General features: G+C 43.3%; 1 long non-coding RNA gene across 2 annotated transcripts in view; it reads right to left on the bottom strand.

Annotated features, from left to right (window-relative positions):
- Nucleotides 1–4,418: 4,418 nt before the first annotated feature.
- LOC124506420 (uncharacterized) overlaps nucleotides 4,419–19,550 on the bottom strand; it is a 39,191-nt gene continuing 24,059 nt past the window's right edge. Inside the window, exons 3-6 of one of the 2 annotated variants that reach the window (XR_006960754.1) lie at nucleotides 7,083–7,156; nucleotides 6,382–6,486; nucleotides 5,488–5,596; nucleotides 4,419–5,028 (exon numbers count right to left, since the gene is read on the bottom strand). This is a non-coding gene — a long non-coding RNA (uncharacterized LOC124506420). Of the gene's footprint in view, nucleotides 5,597–6,381; nucleotides 6,487–7,082; nucleotides 7,157–19,550 lie in introns of both variants that reach the window. The other variant, XR_006960753.1, reaches the window with a different exon arrangement.

Raw genomic sequence — 19,550 nt, 5'->3', positions numbered from 1 at the left:
TGGGATTATTCTGCAACAGAACGAAGTTTCCTGATCACCAGCTTTAAGGGTCATAGAGACAACTATGAAGACATCTGGAGCGGCTTCCTGATTCCAGGGGTAGCCTCCTGATTCCTCTCTGATAGACACTCCCTGGGTGGACCAATCGCCCAGTTTTTTTCCCAGAGGCCCACCCTACCGCGTGATCCTGCAGCACATCCAACGATTCCAGAGGCACCCAAGTCCTTGTATTAAATCTCTTACTGCTTTGGGGCGCCTGGGTGGCGCAGTCGGTTAAGCGTCCGACTTCAGCCAGGTCACGATCTCGCGGTCCGGGAGTTCGAGCCCCGCGTCAGGCTCTGGGCTGATGGCTCAGAGCCTGGAGCCTGTTTCCGATTCTGTGTCTCCCTCTCTCTCTGCCCCTCCCCCGTTCATGCTCTGTCTCTCTCTGTCGCAAAAATAAATAAGCGTTGGAAAAAAAAAAAAAATTTAAATCTCTTACTGCTTAAATGGATGCAGTGCCTTCCGTTCCCTGCAATGGCGTGCTAACAATTTGGGCCAATGAAGATCTCAGAAGACAGAAAACATTATAGCAATTTAAAGTGTTGCTTTGGGAGCGCCTGGGTGGCTCAGTCGGTTGAGCGTCCGACTCTTGATTTCAGCTCAGGTCATGATCCCAGGGTCATGGGATGGAACCCTGTGTTGGGCTCCACGCTGAGCGTGGAACGTGCTTAGGATTCTCTCTCTCTCTCTCTCTCTCTCTCTCTCCTCTATGCCTCCCCCCCACTCACACTCGCTCTCTCTCTCTCTCTCTCTCAAATTAAAAACAAATAAAATTAAAAAAAATAAGAATAAATCAATAAAATGTCGCTTTGTACTCACACGTATGTGATCCCCATGGGACCGGAGCTGGACGGGCCGATCGTTGGACCTGTGGGTAGATGAACATGGGAAACACTACCCATGGGTTTGTCCCATAAACTCACAGGGTACCAACACTGATTCCATCTATATTATTGATTGAAATATCTAGTTTGTCCACAATTCTAAACCCTGCTGTTTCGGCCAGGACTTGTGGTCACAAGGGACAGAAACACAACTCAAAACAACTTAAGCAAAAGAGGGGGGGGATTAATAATAATCCAACAGCATAAAAGGCAGGGGCAGACATGGCCTTAGGGACAACTAAACCAAGGATCAAATGTTCTAAAAGGTCTCTCTGTTCATCTCTCATTTCTGCTTCCCTCCGAACATTAGATTTATTCTCTCAAACTATCTTACCTAACAGACTGGCATTTATGGCTGCTGGCTCCTCCAACTTTGTATCCCAAATGCTCTAAAACCAGAGGTGTAAATAAAGGCCCTCTTCTCCCAACCGAAATTCGAAAAATCCCCCGACAAAAATTCCGAACATGGTTTAGGATCTTTTGCCCATCCCTTGGACCAATCACTGTGGTCTGTGAGTGAGGTACTAGGAATGGCCCGCCTGGACCACGTGATCACCACAATCGCCCTGTGGCCAGGGGCGCAGAGTTCATTAGCAAGGGACAGCAGGAGAATAGGCACTGAGCAGACAGCAATATTCACCCCCAGTACGGAACCGATCTGAATGACTCGACAACTACAGCTGTTAGGCTTTTCATTTTTTTTTTTTTTAAGTGTATGTATTTATTTTTGAGAGGGGTAGAGGGGCAGCGAGAGGAGAGAGAGCGAATCCCAAGCAGGCTTGTGTTGCCAGCGCGGAGTCTGATGCGGGGCTCGAACCCCCAAAATGTGAGATCGTGACCTGAGCCAAAATCAAGAGTCGGTTGCTTAACCGACTAAACCACCAGGTGTCCCAGCCGTTGTTAGGCTTTTGGATGCTAACTCTTCTCAGAGGATTTAAAACCACCGACCTGACCACTACATTGAGAAGTCCAAGGAACACGTTTCTGAAAGATTTCGTCCGTGGAGGGTTTTGAAAATAAGGCACTTATCTCAAAATCAGTTATTTGGCTATATCAAACATTCAGAATCTAGAAATAGGAAAAAATGAATAAACAGCCTTTGAATAGTTACGAGAGGTGTTTTAAAAATCAAGTTGTAGTGATGTTGGAAAGTTCTGGAAATACGACACTGGTCATGGTTATACAACATTGTGAATGTACTTAATGCCACCAAATTATAAACTTAAAAATGGCTAAAATATTAAATCTTATGCATATTTTACCACATAAAAAAATAAAGCTACGTATCGAATTCATTTATCCATTCATGAATTCGCTTATTCACCATTTATGTTACTTTGGTCTCAGAGGATCTAGAATGTAGGGACATACCTATGGAATAATGGGATCAAAAATGGTAGGACTTGGAACGATCCTCAATGCTCTCAGCCCACCAAGAAGAAACCCTTTGTGCCACTTAATTCTTGCGTTAAAAAGTGTTAGCCCAGACCACCTAGTTAATCCTCCACTTGTCACTAAAGAGCATTTCACTCCATCCATCCAGGACACCTAATTCATCCTAGACACAGATGCTTCACCTAGTTTAGAAACATCACTGACAGTAATTGCTCTTCCTCGGCTTCATAAGCAAAACCTAGGTGTGGCCCAGACTGGAAAGAAACACTCATGTGAAGGATGTTAGTACAACACCCCCACTCCCTGCCACGTCATAATGAGCCAGGAGGTATTTTCCTCTCAACTTATAGAAGCTCATTTAAAACAAAAATGAAGACCTTCCATACTCTTAACCTTAAGAACCTGAGACTGTGCTATAAGAAGAAAAAGAAGGCATAATGTTTTTTCTTCCCCAAATAACAGGCAATGATGAGCTCAGAGAACGCTAAGGTGAACTGATCGACCCTTCCAGGGACCATTTGAAGTTTTAGAAACAGAGATTAGAAATCAAGTACTCTGTGTCCGTTTCCCTCTACCCCGGCGCTAGGCTTTCAGATAAGTATTCATTTCTCCATGAGACAGAGGCTGTCATGGAAAAGCTACTCTGCCAGAAAGAATTTAGGACACTTGTACAGAACTGGGCTAAATCAGAGATATTCTCTGGTCAGCTGGCCATAATCTGCCATTTTCAGATCTCTTGAAACTGAAAAGATGTTGTGGTTTATGGTTGATTGACATGACAAGGAAACAAGAAAGTGGGTGGGGTGAGGAATGAAGGAAAAACTCCCATTATGCATTCCTTTAATAGATATTTATGGAAGGCTCAATACATGCCAGGCTGATGTTACAGTTAGTTATCTATTACTATGTAATAAGCTATCTCAAAATGTAGTTGCTTCGGCAGCAATTTAATTTTGCTCATGAGTTTTGAGAGTCAAGGATTTGGGAATGGTTGAGCTGGATGCACTTGGCATTTGTTGGCTTGGTGAGCTGGAGGGTTTACTTCGAAGGTGGCATCTCCCCTCAAATGTCTAGAACCTCAGGGCTCCTTGGCCATTCTCTATCTCTCTCTGCCTCTCTCTGCCTCTCTACATCTGTTTCTCTATCTTGCTCTCTCATTCCCCCTCCCACCTTCCCCCACAGGATGTCTCATATTCTGAGGCTTCTCCACTTTGCTTGGATTTTTCACAACATGGCTATCTCACAGTATTTGTAGTCCTTATGAGACGACTAACTTCACCGTGGCAAGTGTTCCAAGAAACCCAACTGGAAGCCTTAGAAGTCCCTGCACATCACTTCTACCACATTTTCTTAGTCAAAGTGAATCATTAAAGCCCACCCAGATTCAAATTGAGGGAAGGAATAGGCTTCACTTTTCCACAGGGGGTGTGGCACGCAGATACAGGAAGGGAAGGACTTGATGGTGGCCATCTTGAAGAGAAACGACCACATATAGATAAGGATCTAGATACAGTCTGTCCTCCCAGAAAGAATGGATGATACAAACAAGTAAACAGGCCCTTACAATGATACAAAAGGTATACTGTGGAATAGGAATAGGAGTTGAAGGAGAACCCAGCTCAGACTTGAGAGGTCAAGAAAGGATTTCTGGAGTAGAAAATATTTAACGTGAGACCTGGGCCAAGCTTGAGGTGGTTGTGCAAAAGGGAGGACAGAAGAGACAGTGTTCTAAGTTGAGAACAATGTTCTAGAAGACCCAGGAAAAAAGAGAGAAAGAGCATTTGTGTAAAAACAACCCTGAAATAACCCCAATATGTCAGAACAGTAGGGTGAAAAGATATGAATGTTGAAAGATGAAATTGAAGAGAAAAAAAAAACGAACATAAATTCCCACTCTTTTCTATGTAAAGGTAGATATGTGTTAAAAATATGCTCTTAGAGCAGTGCCTGGGTAGTTCGGTCCGTTAAACCTCTGACTTTTGATTTTGGCTCAGGTCATGATCGCATGGTTGTGAGATCGAGCCCTGTGTCCAGAGCCTCCTTGGGATTCCCCACCCACCCCCCTCTACCTCTGCCCCTTCCCCACTCATGCTCTCTTTCTATCTCTCAAAAAAAAAAATACATTTTTAAAAAAATGGGTCCATGCCATTCATAAGGTTTTGTGGTACACATTTCATCACTTTATGTTGTTAATGTCTTTTCCTTCTCAGTAAGTACACTTCTAAGACACTGCTTTAAATCTGTGTATAATATTCATTTATTGTCTCTGTTACTTTATTTACTCAATCTGTTAATGTGGGATAATTAGGGTATTATTTCCAATTTCTTTTTACGTTTCTCCTTATACTTAAATCTTCATCGTTTTGGATGATAATTTCCTAGATACACAAGTTCTGAGTCGATATATAAGAACACTTTTTTAAGGTTTTTGACACACAGTACCAAAGAGTTTTCCAGAAATTTTTATTCATGTTTAACGTCCCACAACAAGGTGAGAAAGTGACGACTTCCCTATACACTTCCTGCCAATAGGAATGAATAATCATTGTGTTTCTAGTTTTGATCAATTTGATACGTTTCAGTTTACATTTCTGTCATTACTGGGGAGACGGAAATTTTTGATGCTAGTAGTTCTTTTCTTATGTCAGCTTCTGAAGACGACAAACTTATCAAAACTAGATGTGAGTAGACTTCAAACCTGAAAATGCTATAAAACGTAATAGGCAAAATTTAATCCACTAGTACATTTCGATGTCGTTTGATAATACCTCTGTCTGCCTCTCTTTCCCCTTGAATGCTTCTGTGTTTGAGCTGTTCTGAAACAGCCACAGCAACTTTGTAGAGAAAGGAGGAGAGGAAGTCAAGGGTTGTGACATATCAGAGACCCGGACTAAGTTCAATTCCAGTTAAATAGGGTGAAGTGGGGTGAGTGGGGGCCTTATTTCATTCATGATAGCTCACTGGCTCCCTCCTTTAATGCATTTAATGGTCCTGTGAATTTAATGACCATTGCAATTAAAGTCACCCTGCTTAAGCATTGTGAATTACATTATGCTTGTTAGTGGCTGCCTTTGATAAAACATAATAGCAAAGTCATCTCTTTTACATCATAAGTCATTTTAAATACTGCTTTTCTGTATCTGTCCTTGCCCAATTGATTTATTACCTGGTACTCCTAAGAAGTGCAATAAAAAGAAAGTTAGGTCTTGAGTAATTCTTCCGGTGTCTGGATAAACAGGCAGCCAAGGGGCACCATGGCCTTCTGATTGGTTAGCCTAAAAATGAAGATGGAAATGAGGGTGGCAATCGGGAATTAAATTAGACGAGTTATACAAAAGGAAAATATTAGTTTTTTGTAGCCTCTTTGCTCTTCTCCCCTTAGGATGGAAACTCAACAAAGGTCACATCTCTACCAGGAAGACTTGAGATACAAACGTATTCAGATAAGCCAGGGGAGTGGATCAGAGAGTCAGGAATGGGGACAGGGGACAGAAATAGTGCTAGAAATACGGCATGCCTGCTTTTGTCTACTTAACTTTATGAATGAAAATTTCGACAGAGATATTTGTAACCAAAACGGAACAAGAATCTGTTGAAGTCAATGTTGATTACTGAAGCAAAAACAAACAAACAAACAAAAACAAAACAAAACAAAACAAACCACCTCAAAAAGCCCTCATGTTGCTGTGTTATTAAGTACCTCAACCCTAAATCATGCGAACTGTTGTTGTCATTTTCTTCTTCATTTTGCTCCAAGAAACCAGGTCTCAGCCTTTTGGTCATTCAGTCCAAATAGCTTCCTGGAGACAAGCCCACTGATGCCTAATGTTCATGTGAATCCATAACCCTTTCATCCAAAATCTTTGTCCTTACTCATAACATTCACACTGGATGCATTTGGAGAAGGTAAGGTAGCAGTTGTGTTAAATATAACAAAGCTCAATGATTCAGTGCGTGATTTCACTCTGATTAGTCCCAAATGACAATGCAGAATTACCAGTGATAAAATGTCTTTTGGGGTACACCATCAGGATCTCGGAGAACAAGGGAGGATTCTCACCTGGTACATTATTTTGGTGCTTCCTTAGCTCCAACCGGCTGTTCTGTGATGTCTCCATAAATAATAGAACCAAGGGTTCTCCATTCCGCACACCCAGCCAAAGTTCTTGAGTTGACAAATATAAAAAAGAGTTCACAAATCTCCGTGCAATACTGTCTGCTAACAAAATTACTTGTTGAGAGACAGAGTGGTTTTGTAGAAAATACACGACACCTGAAACAGGGAGACCTGGGTTTGAGACCCATGTCTGGACCCACCCTGCTCTCTTTCTTTAGATGAATTATTTTAACTTCAAGAGACTTCAATTTCCTCATCTATAAAAAGAAGGGTTGGACTATACTATCTCTAATTCCCTCTTGCTCCTAAGGACCGTGATTCCACTTTGCTGTTCTGATCACTTCCACTGGATTTTCTGATATAAATTCAGTGGTTTGGGGGCACCTGGGTGGTTCAGTCAGTTAAGCGTCTGACTCTTGATTCTGGCTCAGGTCATGATCTCCCGGTTCGTGGGTTCAAGCCCCACATCAGGCTCTGCACTGGCAGTGCGGAGCCTGCTTGGGATTCTCTCTCTCTCTCCCTCTCTCTCTGCCCCTTTCCTGCCCGCACTCTCTCATTCTCTCTCTCTCTCTCTCTCTCTCTCTCAAAAAAAAAATAAGTAAATAAACTTCAGAAAAATTTTAAAAAATAATAAATTCAGTAACCTTTTTTTCCTCTCAAGATATTTTTTCCATGAAGATACTCATATTCATTCGGAAGGCAGTGGTCCCCTTATGACCTGGAAGAAAAGAAAAGAATGACATAAAAGCTTTAGAAGAAATACAAGTAATAATAATAAATGGATACAGACACATGTAATATATGCACACACACACACACACACGCGCGCACACCTTCAGTTTTGAGTTGCTAATTCACCGCAGGCAAAAAACATTGCTAATATAGTTACACAATGGGCTTGAATCTCCTCTCTCATTTTTAATAAGTGCTCGATTTATCCTTCAATTTTAGTCCACGTCCTTACATTGCTGTGTTTACTGAAGACTGTTTCTATCCTAAATTGCTGCAGTAGACATCTTCTTAGATCTGTGAGTTGCCTAAATTCTATTGTTTCTTGGGAAATAATAAGAGCCACCGGCACAAAAGGGCATACTTGCATACCACTTTAAGGTTTGTATTATTTAGAGTTAACGTCATACCCACCAGGATTGTATTAGTGGCACCGCACATCCATTCAGAAGATGACATCTATTATTTCACCAAAACAACCTTCCAGAAATAAATGACTAACATTAAATAAGTATCATGTGTTAAAACAAGATTGATCCAGGGTGCCCAGAGGGGTCTGTCAGTTGAGCGTCTGACTCAGCTCAGGTCATGATCCTGGGTCGTGGGATCGAGCCCTGAGTGGCTCCACACTGAGCAAGGAATCTGCTTGGGATTCTCTCTCTCCCTCTGCCCCTCCCCAATTCGCCCTCCCTCTCTCTGTCTCTGTCTCTCTGTCTCTCTCCCTCTTTCAAAACAAAACAAACCACGGTTGATCCAAAACACCCTCTAAAAAAGTTGGTCAGACAGTGGAAGTAATAAAATGTAGAGTAAATACTATGAAATGGGCACTCTAAAACCCATTAATGAAAATAGATGTGATTGTTTCAGTCTTTCTGGAAAATAATTTGGGAAAATGCACCCAGAGGCTTAAAAAAAGTTTGTGCCTTAGTGATTTTAGTTCTATTCATGTATCCTAAGGAAAAATGTGAAGCACAAAGATCTTTTTAAATATATTCATGTACGAGGGGCGCCTGGGTGGCTCAGTCAGTTGAGTGTCCGACTTCCGCTCGGGTCATGATCTCGCGGTCCGTGAGTTCAAGCCCCCTGCCAGGCTCTGTGCTGACAGCTCAGAGCCTAGAGCCTGTTTCAGATTCTGTGTCTCCCTCTCTCTCTGCCCCTCCCCCACTCATGCTCTGCCTGTCTCTCTCTCTCTGTCAAAAATAAACATTAAAAAAACTAAAAAATACATATATTCATGTACGAATCATTTATGATAAATGAAAATTGGATCTAATCTAAATGAGCAATAGAAGGTAATGGTTTAGTAAATTATGGCCTATCCATATGATGGAACATTATGTAGTCACCAAAAATATACTTTGTTAGAATTTTTTAATGGCACAGAAAATGCCTCTGATATTCTATTAAGTGAAAAATGTCATAAAATTATATGTTAGAATTTAATCTCAAAACTTTCATACCCAGTAAAAATAGAACACAGTATCTCAATATTGTATTATTATTATTATTATTATTATTATTATACTCTTCTTAAGTTTTTTGTAGTCTCCAAATTTGCCAAGTTGGGCGTCTGCTTCTTTTAAAGTCAACAAAATACCCAGAGACATTAAAGATGATTTGTATTGAGAGGTCTGGAGTAGCCAGAATGCTCAGGGGAATGAACTATTTTGGTGGATTTAATGTTGTGACAAACTACAAATTAATTAAGAACCCCTTTCTGAATCTCTTTGGTGAGAAGCCCATCATCAGCCACCAATTGTTTTCTGAATCCGTACCAAATCCTTGATTCAGGGCCCTGAAGGCTACCATGTGGCCCAGACCAGGCACCTTGCAGAGATTCCAAATCACTACCATTTGGTATTCACCAAGAAAGACTTCACAAAAAGTCTTCACTGACGACACAAGGGAGTCCTGCGGACCGGACAGGATTATAGCAGAACCTCCCCACCCCACCTCCAGGCTGAAGAACTGGATGGACCAAAGCACAGAGGTGGAGGGAAAGTCAGGGCACGTCTGGGATCAAGAAGTCAAGAAGAGATCTTCCTAGGAAGAGCCAGGGTCTTTGAGGGAGTGCCGGGGCATGGTTTCTCAAGGTCATCAGTTCCCTTTCTAAAACAGTAACTAATGGTCATAACTGAGTCTTTGCTTAATTACTGTAGATATCGTGGTTCCTGGACCATCCATGGGAACATTAAAAGCCACAACATACTTCATAAAAGCCCATGTCAAAGCCGCAAGATACTGTTCTAAATAACAACTGTAATCCCCTACCTTCATATAGCGCCTTTCTGTTTACAAAGCTTATCACCATTTCACCGATAAGGAAACACAGTCACAGACATCTGATGAATCATCCCCATTACGCCGCGCATGCAAGTGACGGTTGGGTTCAAATCTTGGAACTCCTTAGCATTTCTTTCTGCCCCCAAGCTGCCTCTGACCCAGGGACACACCCCCTCGAAGCCCACTTCTCCTCTACCTCTTCCCCAATCTCATTTTAATCATTGTCATTGTCGGCTTTCTTCTTGGATTATAAAGTACAGGGGGTTCTGTTTAGACTGGGTCTGGATTCTTCAAAGCAGTTCTCCACTTTCAAAGTGCTTTCACACCTCATTTATCCTTACAACTTCTCAGGTAATTCCGACAAATTGAAAACTTTACTTTCGTCTGAATACACCGAGGACAGAATGGGACGCGGAGGGGGTGGGAGCAGGGAGGGGGGCGCTGGGGGGGGGCAGGAAGGGGCGGCTAATTTACACACGCTCAGATTCCCTCTGTGCTGCACACACTGAGGCAGAAAGGGCCCTAGGTCCTTGGACCCTAGGACCCTAGGACCATGCACTTTGGTCCTTCTCAGGTTGACAGGCTCCTCCTGGAAATGTCAAAGGTATAAAATCCCCCTTTACAAATTCCATTTTTGTTGTGCCACTTTTCTACCAAAGCCTCTTTCAACAGTCGGTTCCATAAGAAAAACCGTTCTGTCATATGGTTTCAAGTAATCTTTACACTTCTAACATTGAATATGGCTGCCAAGTATTATTGCAAGAACTAAATAGATGACATCTGGAAAGAAGAATGTAAAAACCCACTGTTTCATGACCCCCACCTGTGTCTTTCCAGGCAGCGTGAAAAGGAGAGGGAAAGCAAGCAGCCAAAAAGGGATTCTCAGCAACATCCTCCGGAGGAAAACAGGGAGGAGGGACACATGGTAAAAATCGGAGCTATCATCTGTCTGTGTTGTCCTGATTTACCAAACGCATTTCAAACACTGAGGGTGAAGCAGAAGGTTGCATATTCAGCCAGTCAGTTCAGGAGATTTTCCCAGCCAGTCGTCTCTCCCAAATTCAGAACCTATTGCTTAAGACATCAGACTGGTGGCGGAACCGAGCCCGGATTTAATGAACAGATAAATCAATGATACTGACTGAGCATCTCCGATGGCCCTGTCCCGTAGAAAATATGGGACAGTGTAACTTTGGGCAAAACATTTTATGCTTCTTAACTCCGGGCTACCCTGTCTGGGAAATGAGGAAACTAACGACACCGGCTCTTCTAAACTGACAGAATTATTGTGAGGCGCAAATAAGGTAATAGATGCGTAAGCTCTAAAGTGCCAGAGAAATGCAAAGTAACATGATTATATATACAATGAACCAGTAGGTCTGCCCCTTGCTCGCACGGAGCTTGCAACCAATCTGGAGGAACAAAGCATCAACATATCCAATGTAAGTACCAGCATAAGGATTACATTAGAGAAGAGACAACGTGACAAGTGGTTTGGCAAGATAATATGCAATTATTTGCAAGTGAGAGGTACAGACAATGAGATTTATGAATTTTAAATAGGTGACGATCTCAGCGAGCTGGAGCGATGGGGACAGGCTTTGTGGCAGAAACAACTCGAGATCTGGCCTTGGAGGGTGAGTAGTAGGTCGGGCAAGAAAAACACGTTATCGTCCCTACAGCCAACCTGAGCTCCTTGCCCAGACCCAGGTAGAGACATGCGGAGATAGAATTCACAAACCACGTCAGCCCATGGTCTACTGTCTGAGGCCAACTGGGTAAGACTCCACCATCATCAAGAGGCAGAGTGAGCTTCAGAAGAAGTCCCTGAACATTACCATAGAAGTTTAACTTGGAATTGTTTGGCTGCCCCATAACCAAAAACCACCCAGACCCTCATACTCTTCTTCGCCACACCCTTCTCATTCAGATTTGTCTTGCCTGTTAAAACTGCAGGGTGTCTCGCAGGAAGACAATATAGTCAGTCACCCAGCAGTTGTGTTTCCGACATGAGGCGGTCACAGCGTGGTTGGCTGTGGTTGGCCAAGAAATTCCAAGTAGGAAACACAGACGCAAAGATAGCAAACACAAGATGGGCCTCATTTCAAAACCATTCACTTAGCAATGACCGTGTTAGAAGTCTTTTTATCTATGAGGATGCATGAGGTCACAGGCCAAAAGGGAGTGGGGGTGGGGGGGAGGCTGTGAAGTGTATCTGAGTTGCTTGGAGCCAAGGTGCTAATGCGACCAAGTGCAAAGGTTTCACCTCCCACCCATTCAGTTCACCGACCAAAAAGCAGCAGTCACACTTTGCCGGACGTAGGATGCAGTAGAATTTCATCCAGCCATCCCACTGGTGCAAAGTGTGGGTTGTGACATAGTTCAGAACAAGGTGCAAATGGCTCCATCCAACACATTTGCCATGCCTCGACACCTGGACAGCAAGTCAATGCCCAAGGCGCAATCCAGTCCCTACTTCCTTCTTCCCAAAGGCTTTCGCCACTGGTCCGGCCACCATCATCCAGTATGTCGAAAACATTTCCCGATCCACGTCTGTGCTCAAGCTGTCTCTCCTGCCCTGAGGCCTTCCATGTCCCTCCTGCACAGCATCGATTCAAACCTGCTTCCTCCACAGGGCCACTTCTGGTGCCCCGATTTTCATGGTCTTCCCACTGCCTGAATTCCTGACATAGCCACGATGCTTTTCATTTTGGCCCTTGAGCTTCAGCACGGTAATTTGTACACAGCAAGCTCTCCTTTAAATGCTTAAGAAATAAATTTCAGTTACATACGGTAGAGTAGGGGGTAGTTAGAAAGAGCAGGAGAAAACTTCTCTGGACTTAACCTGTTTGGGGTATAAATGCCTGGTCTTCCCAAATAGCACATCAGCAACAGTATCAAGGCCAGCAAGGGAAGTGGAAACCCTAGGGAGCAGAAGAGCGATGGTGGTAGTCCTTGATTCCTTAATAATATGAGACAAGAGGAAAACGTCTGGCTCTAAATAGAGAAGAACTAACTACATGATAGAAGCCATTACCTGAGTAGTGTAAGTCAACACACTGGACAGGGACACGTGCAGATCTGTGGGGCATCGAGATGAGACAGTCATCATCTCCCGGCCCGATCTATCCTTTTTCCTCTTCAAAATCCAGTAAGTACGTCATTGATCTGGTTCGTTCACCCTCTAAAATGTCCCCCACATCTATCCCCACTTTTGGATCACCCTCAAGCCCTAGGAGTATCTTATCTGGGACAATCCTGGAAAATTCTCTTGACCTGAAACTCCTGGCCATTTTTTCTGATTCATGGGCTTACTTCGTCTTCGCAATAGTACCTAGAACACTCTCTCCTTAGGTCTCCTTTAATACCACCAAAGTACCACGAAGGCAACCTGGTAAGAGGGAGGGACACTGGATGATGCTTCCGGACACATAGCTTTTAGTGCCACCTTATCTGCTAATTAATGGTGTGACTTTGGTCAAGACATGTCCTCTCTCTGGGTCTCAGTTTCCTTTCCTACTGTCAACTTGGAGGAAAAAAAGCCCTCCTCCAGAGAAGCCTCTAAGAATAAATACCTTTTGAGCTGGTCTTCTACCAGAAGGTGGTCTCCGAGGAACTTTCTAGGTCTAACACTCAGGCTCCAAATTTCCATCCTTCTGTCTTTCCTGCTCCCTTGTTTTCCCACCCTACTCCCCCCACCATGGCATGCCAGTACCACGCCTGACCAAAGCCTCAGCATTTTATCAGAAGTTATTTCCATTCTGACCTTCGCGTCAAGATCTCCAATCAGAAATAGGAAGGGTGAATACAAAAGACCTCTTTCCTTTCCATTGTGTTCCCGGCCCCCTCCACTTTCTAGTGAAAATGGCCTATTTGGAGAAGCCAAAATGCCTCGGAATTGAATTCACCAAAGTAATATACACAAGGTTTTAATTTACAGTTTGGGGGTCTCTGGGCCCCTGCATATGAGTTCTATAAATGAGATGTGTTGCTACAATGAGTCCCATTGGGAAAGGCTGGGCTGAGACTACGAACAGCTGTAGAGCTATAATCCAACAACGTCAGCTTCTGAATCAGATATGAATTATTGGTTCAGTCACAAAGCTATGGATATGCTTTCCCCCACAGGCACTCGCATATGGCCTTTGGCAGAAATGAAAACATCTTTTCCCTCCTTTACTGGGTTTGGTTAATAAGGAACCTTTATTCTGAATACTTTCTTATGTCTTAACTTCCTCTCTCTTTGTTCTCATTCCGATTTCCGCGTCAAGGCCGCCAACAGCCCCCTGCACAAGGTGAGGCCAACAGCTCTTGTGAACTGTTTAGAGCTAACGGAGGCCGAGACATCCCAGAGAGTGGTTCTCAGCCTTGGTTTTAGTACTGGGAACACGTGAGGCTATTTCAAAAACCCCAGGGCGGCCCGCACCGCACCCCCAGGCCAACTAAATTACGAATTCTGGAGTGGGACCAAGGCATCGGGAATTTTTAAGCACTGAAGTGATTCCAATATATAGTCAACATTGAAACCACTGCTTTAAAGTCCATTCTGTCTAAAACACGAACAGCCTTTCTCTCGACCCTCTAACAATGCGTAGGAAATCTGGACACAGAAGACTTCTTCCTTGAAGCTGAAATTGGTGTTCAGTTCCTAAAACCAAGACCTGTCTTCTAAACCAAGGTGGATAGACAAAACTTCAAACCATTTACCCAACTGCCATACCTTCTGGAGTGTCAGCTTTCTGATCCTTAAGGCATTTGGTTGTGAAGGCTGGAGGAGAGCAGGGAACAATGAAAAATATACAAGAGCTGAGTCCTAGGAAGGCTGGGGTGGGGGAAGTGTGTTTCTGGTACTACAGTTACTGGGGAGCAGTCCATTCAAATTTAGGGATTCCGTTCTCTCATCTGCAAACTGAATTTGGAGGTTGGTGAAATACAGCCTCTGAGTGGCTTCCTCCACCATCCCCCTAAAGTCATCAGATTGATCAAAAATATATAAAAGACTAACCTTTGTTCAACACCGCCCATTTAGACACAGCCACATGCTCTCAGTATAAACGTAACAACGATAAAGAAATACGTTTTGCCCTTTCCAGAACTGCCAGATATTTGGAGAGAAAACCAGAGGGAATTTGGAGGGAACCCTCACCTTGACACCAAATAGAATAACGGAACGACCACTCTGTCATTCGAGCCATGGCAGGATCAGAAATCTTTCTGCCCTGGTAGGAAACCCAAATCCCTCTAAGCCCCTTCTTCTTCCTCCTGAGCTCACCCAGCACAAGTTTACTGCAGACCTCCGGTTTCTACATGACCACCTTTCAGCCTCTGTTGCTACCCTGTTAGTTCTGAAGCCTTCAGACTGGCTTGGGCATGACCCACGCGTAAGCAGTTACTTTTCCCTTTTTCTGAATAACAAATAGATTGTGTTAAAGGTGGAAATATCATGCTCTCCTTCCTGACTCACTGGGATAATTCGTGCTGGATTTTTCTCTCTACCTTGACCTTCACATACAATTGTTTCTCTTAATTCTACTTTTCAATAATCCCTTAAACCTCTTGAACCCACTCCTCCCTTTCCATCCCCTTGCCACTGACCTGGTTCAGGTCTTCCACTCTTTTTTTCTTTTGAAAGCACGGAGCCTGACTCAGGGCTCAATCTCACAAACTGTGAGATCATGACCGAAGCAGAAATCAAGAGTCAGACGTTTAATCGACTGAGCCACTCAGGTGCCCCTCAGCTCCTCCACTCTGGAGGGGAAGCTGTGCTTCAAGAGATATCTGTGGATAGGCAGGTAACAGAGGATGTGCCCACTTGACCAACCAATCAATCAATGCAGAGGGGATGGGTTTTGAGAGAGGTGAAACCCAGATCTCCCTCTACCTCATAGTCCAGATCTTTGCCATTTCTTCCCCGGGACAACGGCAGCCTTCTCCTAATTGGTCCATTGTCCACTCCCGCCCCAAAGTCTTTTCTTGAATAAAGGATATGTAGGAAGCATCTTGAATAAAGGAGATGTAGCTAGGACTACAGAGACAGATCCTCCTGGGCCTGGGTTCAAGCAGCTCTCAATCTAGCAGATGAGATACATGTAAGAAAACCATTGCCACGATCTGGGAAGTTTCCGGCTATGGCAACAGAGAGGAGGATGTAGCAACTCTGGGCTAGAAAAATCAGTGAAGGTTTGCAGCAGAAGTGAATGAATCTGAGCCGGAAGCCATTCCCAAAAGAGAGCGCGGCGTGTGCAAAGATCTGAATGTAGGAAAGATTACGATTCATTTTTGAAACCACAGCTCAATACAGCGGGCATGTCAGGCAAAGGGGCTTAAAAGGGGGCAGGGACCAAATCATGGAGACACCCATATCTGCACTGCAGTGATGAATTTGGGTTGGTCCCATAGTCTTTGAGGTGTCACTGGAGGATTTTAAGTAGGGGAGTCACAATATCATACCGTAATTTCAGAATGCTCTCTTTGATAGCAGCTAGGGGCACGTGGGTGGTTCGGTCGGTTAAGCATCTGACATCGGCTTTGAACCCCACATTGGGCTCTATGCTGACAGCTAGAAGCCTGGAGCCTGCTTTGGATTCTATATCTCCATCTCGCTCTCTGCCCCTCCCCCACTTGCGCTCCGTCTCTCTCTCTCTCAAAAATAAATAAACATTAAAAAGAGAGAGAGAGAGAGAGAGAGAGAGAGAGAGAGAGAGACAAAGCTTACAGGCAGGTGAAGTTGATAGAAAATGTTGCAAAAGTCCAGGTGAGATTATGGGCCTAGGCTGAGGTGGTAACGGTGGGCCCAGAGAGGAAGTAAACCTTTCTGCTTTCTTTTTATGAAGACATAACTGACATATAACATCATATTTGTTTCAGGGGTGCAACACAACGTTCCGACATTTGTAGAGATTGCAAAAATGATCACCACAATAGGTCTCGTTGACATCTGTCGCCATACGTAGTTACAAATTTTAACATACACTGTCTTAGCAACTTTCACATATGCAACACGGTATTATTAACTATAGTCATCGTGCTGCACGTTATACCCTGAGGACTTATTTATTTTATAACTGGAAGTTTATACCTTTTGACCCCATTCGCTTTTTTCATCCACCCCCCCACCTTCCACCTCTAGGCAACCACCAATCTGTTCTCTGTATCTATGAGCTTGGGTTTTGGGGGGTTGCTTTTTTAGATTCAACATATGAACTCATATGGTATTTGTCTTTGACTTATTTCACTTAGTATGATAACCGTCAAGGTCCATTCTTGTTGCAAATAGCAAAATTTTCTTCTTTTTTATGGCGGAGTAATACTGTATATATTATAGATGTAACATATATCACATCTTCTTTATCCATGCATCCCTTGGTGAACACATAGGTGGTTTCCATATCTTAGCTGCTGTAAATAATGCTGCAATGACTGTGGGAATGCAGATATCTCTTCAAGTTAGTGTTTTTGCATTCTTTTCTTTTTTTTTTTTTAACGTTGATTCATTTTTGAGAGACAGAGAGAGACAGAGCATGAGCGGGGGGAGGGGCAGAGAGACAGGGAGACACAGAATCCCGAAGCAGGCTCCAGGCTCCGAGCTGCCAGCACACAGCCCGATGCGGGGCTCGAACTCACGAACTATCAGATCATGACCGGAGCCGAAGTCGGACGCTCAACCGACTGAGCCACTCAGGTGCCCCCATGTTTTTGCGTTCTTTGAATAAATACCTAGAAGGAGAATTGCTGGATCACGTGGCAGTTCTAAGTTTTTGAACCCGATAGTTTGGCATTTTGCAACTGGGTTGTCTGCGTTCTTTATATGTTTTATGTGTAGTAACCCCTTATCAGATATATGATTTGCAAATTCTCATTTTGTTGGTGTTCTCTTCTGCCGTGCAGAAGATTTTTAGTTTAACGTGGTCCCACTTGTTTACTTATGCTTTTGTTGCCCAGGCTTTTACTGCCAAATCCAAAAAATTATTGCCACGATGGATGTCAAGGAGCTTATCCACCTGTTTTCTTCTGGAAGTTTTGTGGTTTCGGGTCTTACACTGACGTCTTTAATCCATGTTAATTTTCGTGGATGGTGTAAGACAGCGGCCCAGTTTCATGCCTTTGCATGTGGCTGTCCATTTTTCCCAACACCATTTACTGAAAAGAGGAGGAAACTTTAATTTATATCAATGTTTAGGGGCACGGTTGAGCGGCCGACTTTGGCTCAGGTCAGGATCTCGCGGTTTGGGAATTTGAGTCCCGCGTCGGGCTCTGTGCTGACAGCTCGGAGCCTGGAGCCTGCTTCGGACTCTTGGTCTCCTTCTCTCTCTGCCCCTCCCCACGTTCTCAAAAATAAATAAACATTTAAAAAAAAATTTTGTTTTAATTATGTGAATATTTAGCCTGATTTCTTCCTGGACTTACAATCTTGTTTTTTGTTTGGTTTGGTTTTTATTTTTGGTATTTTGGTATTTATTTCTTCCTGGACTTACAATCTTGTTTTTTGTTTTTTTTTTTTTTTTTTAGATTCTGGTTTATGTCTGTGTCCCACCTCTATTAGCATATTTTTTTTTTAATTTTTAAAAAACATTTATTCATTTTTTGAATGAATAAATGGTTTGGTTTTTATTTTTATTTAATTTATTTATTTATTTTGGGAGGTAACTTTATTTTTTTATTTTTATTTTTTTTATACTGTGCTATTCCATTCATTATTTTTTTCTTTTTTTTAATATGAAATTTATTGTCAAATTGGTTTCCATACAACGCCCAGTGCTCATCCCAACAGGTGCCCTCCTCAATACCCATCACCCATTCCTCTCCCTCCCACCCCCATCAACCCTCAGTTTGTTCTCAGTTTTTAAGAGTCTCTTATGTTTTGGCTCCCTCCCTCTCTAACTTTTTTTTTTTAAACATGAATTAAGTAGTCCTGTGCTTTCATTTACATCAATTAAGATTCAAAACACCCCCTGAAAAATACGTATTCGTATCTCAGTTTTACTAGTGAGGAAACTAGCTCAGAGAAGTTAAGTAACCTGCCCAAAGCCACCAGCTAGCTGGTGCTCAGATTTTCTGGCCAGAAGTCAAGGGCTCTCTCTCTCTTGCCTTTCCACTAAGTAGCCCCAGACTACTTCTTGTCCTACTTCTTTTCTAGGCCAGACTGAAGCCGGGCAATTAGACCATTTGTCTGGACATAACGTTGGAGGCTCTGAATGCCGCTGTGGCTAAGAGCCTGGCTTTGAGTTCAGGTAACCTGGGTCTGATTCCCAGCCTTGAGCAATAACTCTCAAGCCTCTCTCCCCATCTATCACCAGAGGCGCAATAACGTCACCCCGCTGGGTTGTGGTAGGGATGCTGTAAATGAGGTCAAAGCTGCCAGCGCTATGCCTGCTACGTCGTCTGTTCTCAAGAAATGGTAACAATTTTCCCCCAGAATAGCCAGGATAGAGTTAAGCTATAACCAGAAGACATGTCCTATATTTGACTCAGACATATGCTAGCAGATGGGGCCCCTGGGTGGCTCAGTCGGTTGAGCGTCCTACTTCAGCTCACGTCATGATCTCAAGGTTCATAGGTTCGAGCCCTGCGTCAGGCTCTGTGCTGACAGCTCAGAGCCTGGAGCCTGCTTTGGATTCTGTGTCTCCTTCTCTCTCTGGCCTTCCCCCACTCACTGTTTCGATCTCTCAAAAAATGAATAAATGTTTTTTAAAAATTAAAAAAAATATATGCTAATAGAGGTGGGACACAGACATAAACCAGAATCTGAAAAAAAAAAAAAAAAAGATTTGCATGGTTTTAATATCTCTCCTGTCACCTCAAAGACAATTCTTTCTATTTCCACTTATGTCACTGAGATGATGGCAAAAACACCCCCTACCACCCCACCCCCACCCCCGCAACACACACACACACACACACACACACACACATACAAGCTCAATATCAAGCCCAGGAGATCCTTGTGCTAAGCTACTTTACTGGGGTTTTCTGTTCTTCCCCCGCCCCCCCTCCTTTCACGCTAGAATTAAGAAACCTGTAACTTGCTGCTTAGCTCATTATCTCCTGCCTTGCATTTTAATGTGTCTCCTCTAAAAAGACCTCATTGATATTCCGGTTAT

This window comes from Lynx rufus, unplaced genomic scaffold (assembly GCF_022079265.1).
Source record: "Lynx rufus isolate CCGP_SWC_20201006 ecotype Redwood Valley unplaced genomic scaffold, mLynRuf1.p SCAF_9, whole genome shotgun sequence".
Classification (NCBI taxonomy): Eukaryota; Metazoa; Chordata; class Mammalia; order Carnivora; family Felidae; genus Lynx; species Lynx rufus.
This window is presented reverse-complemented; position numbering and strand designations above follow the sequence as displayed.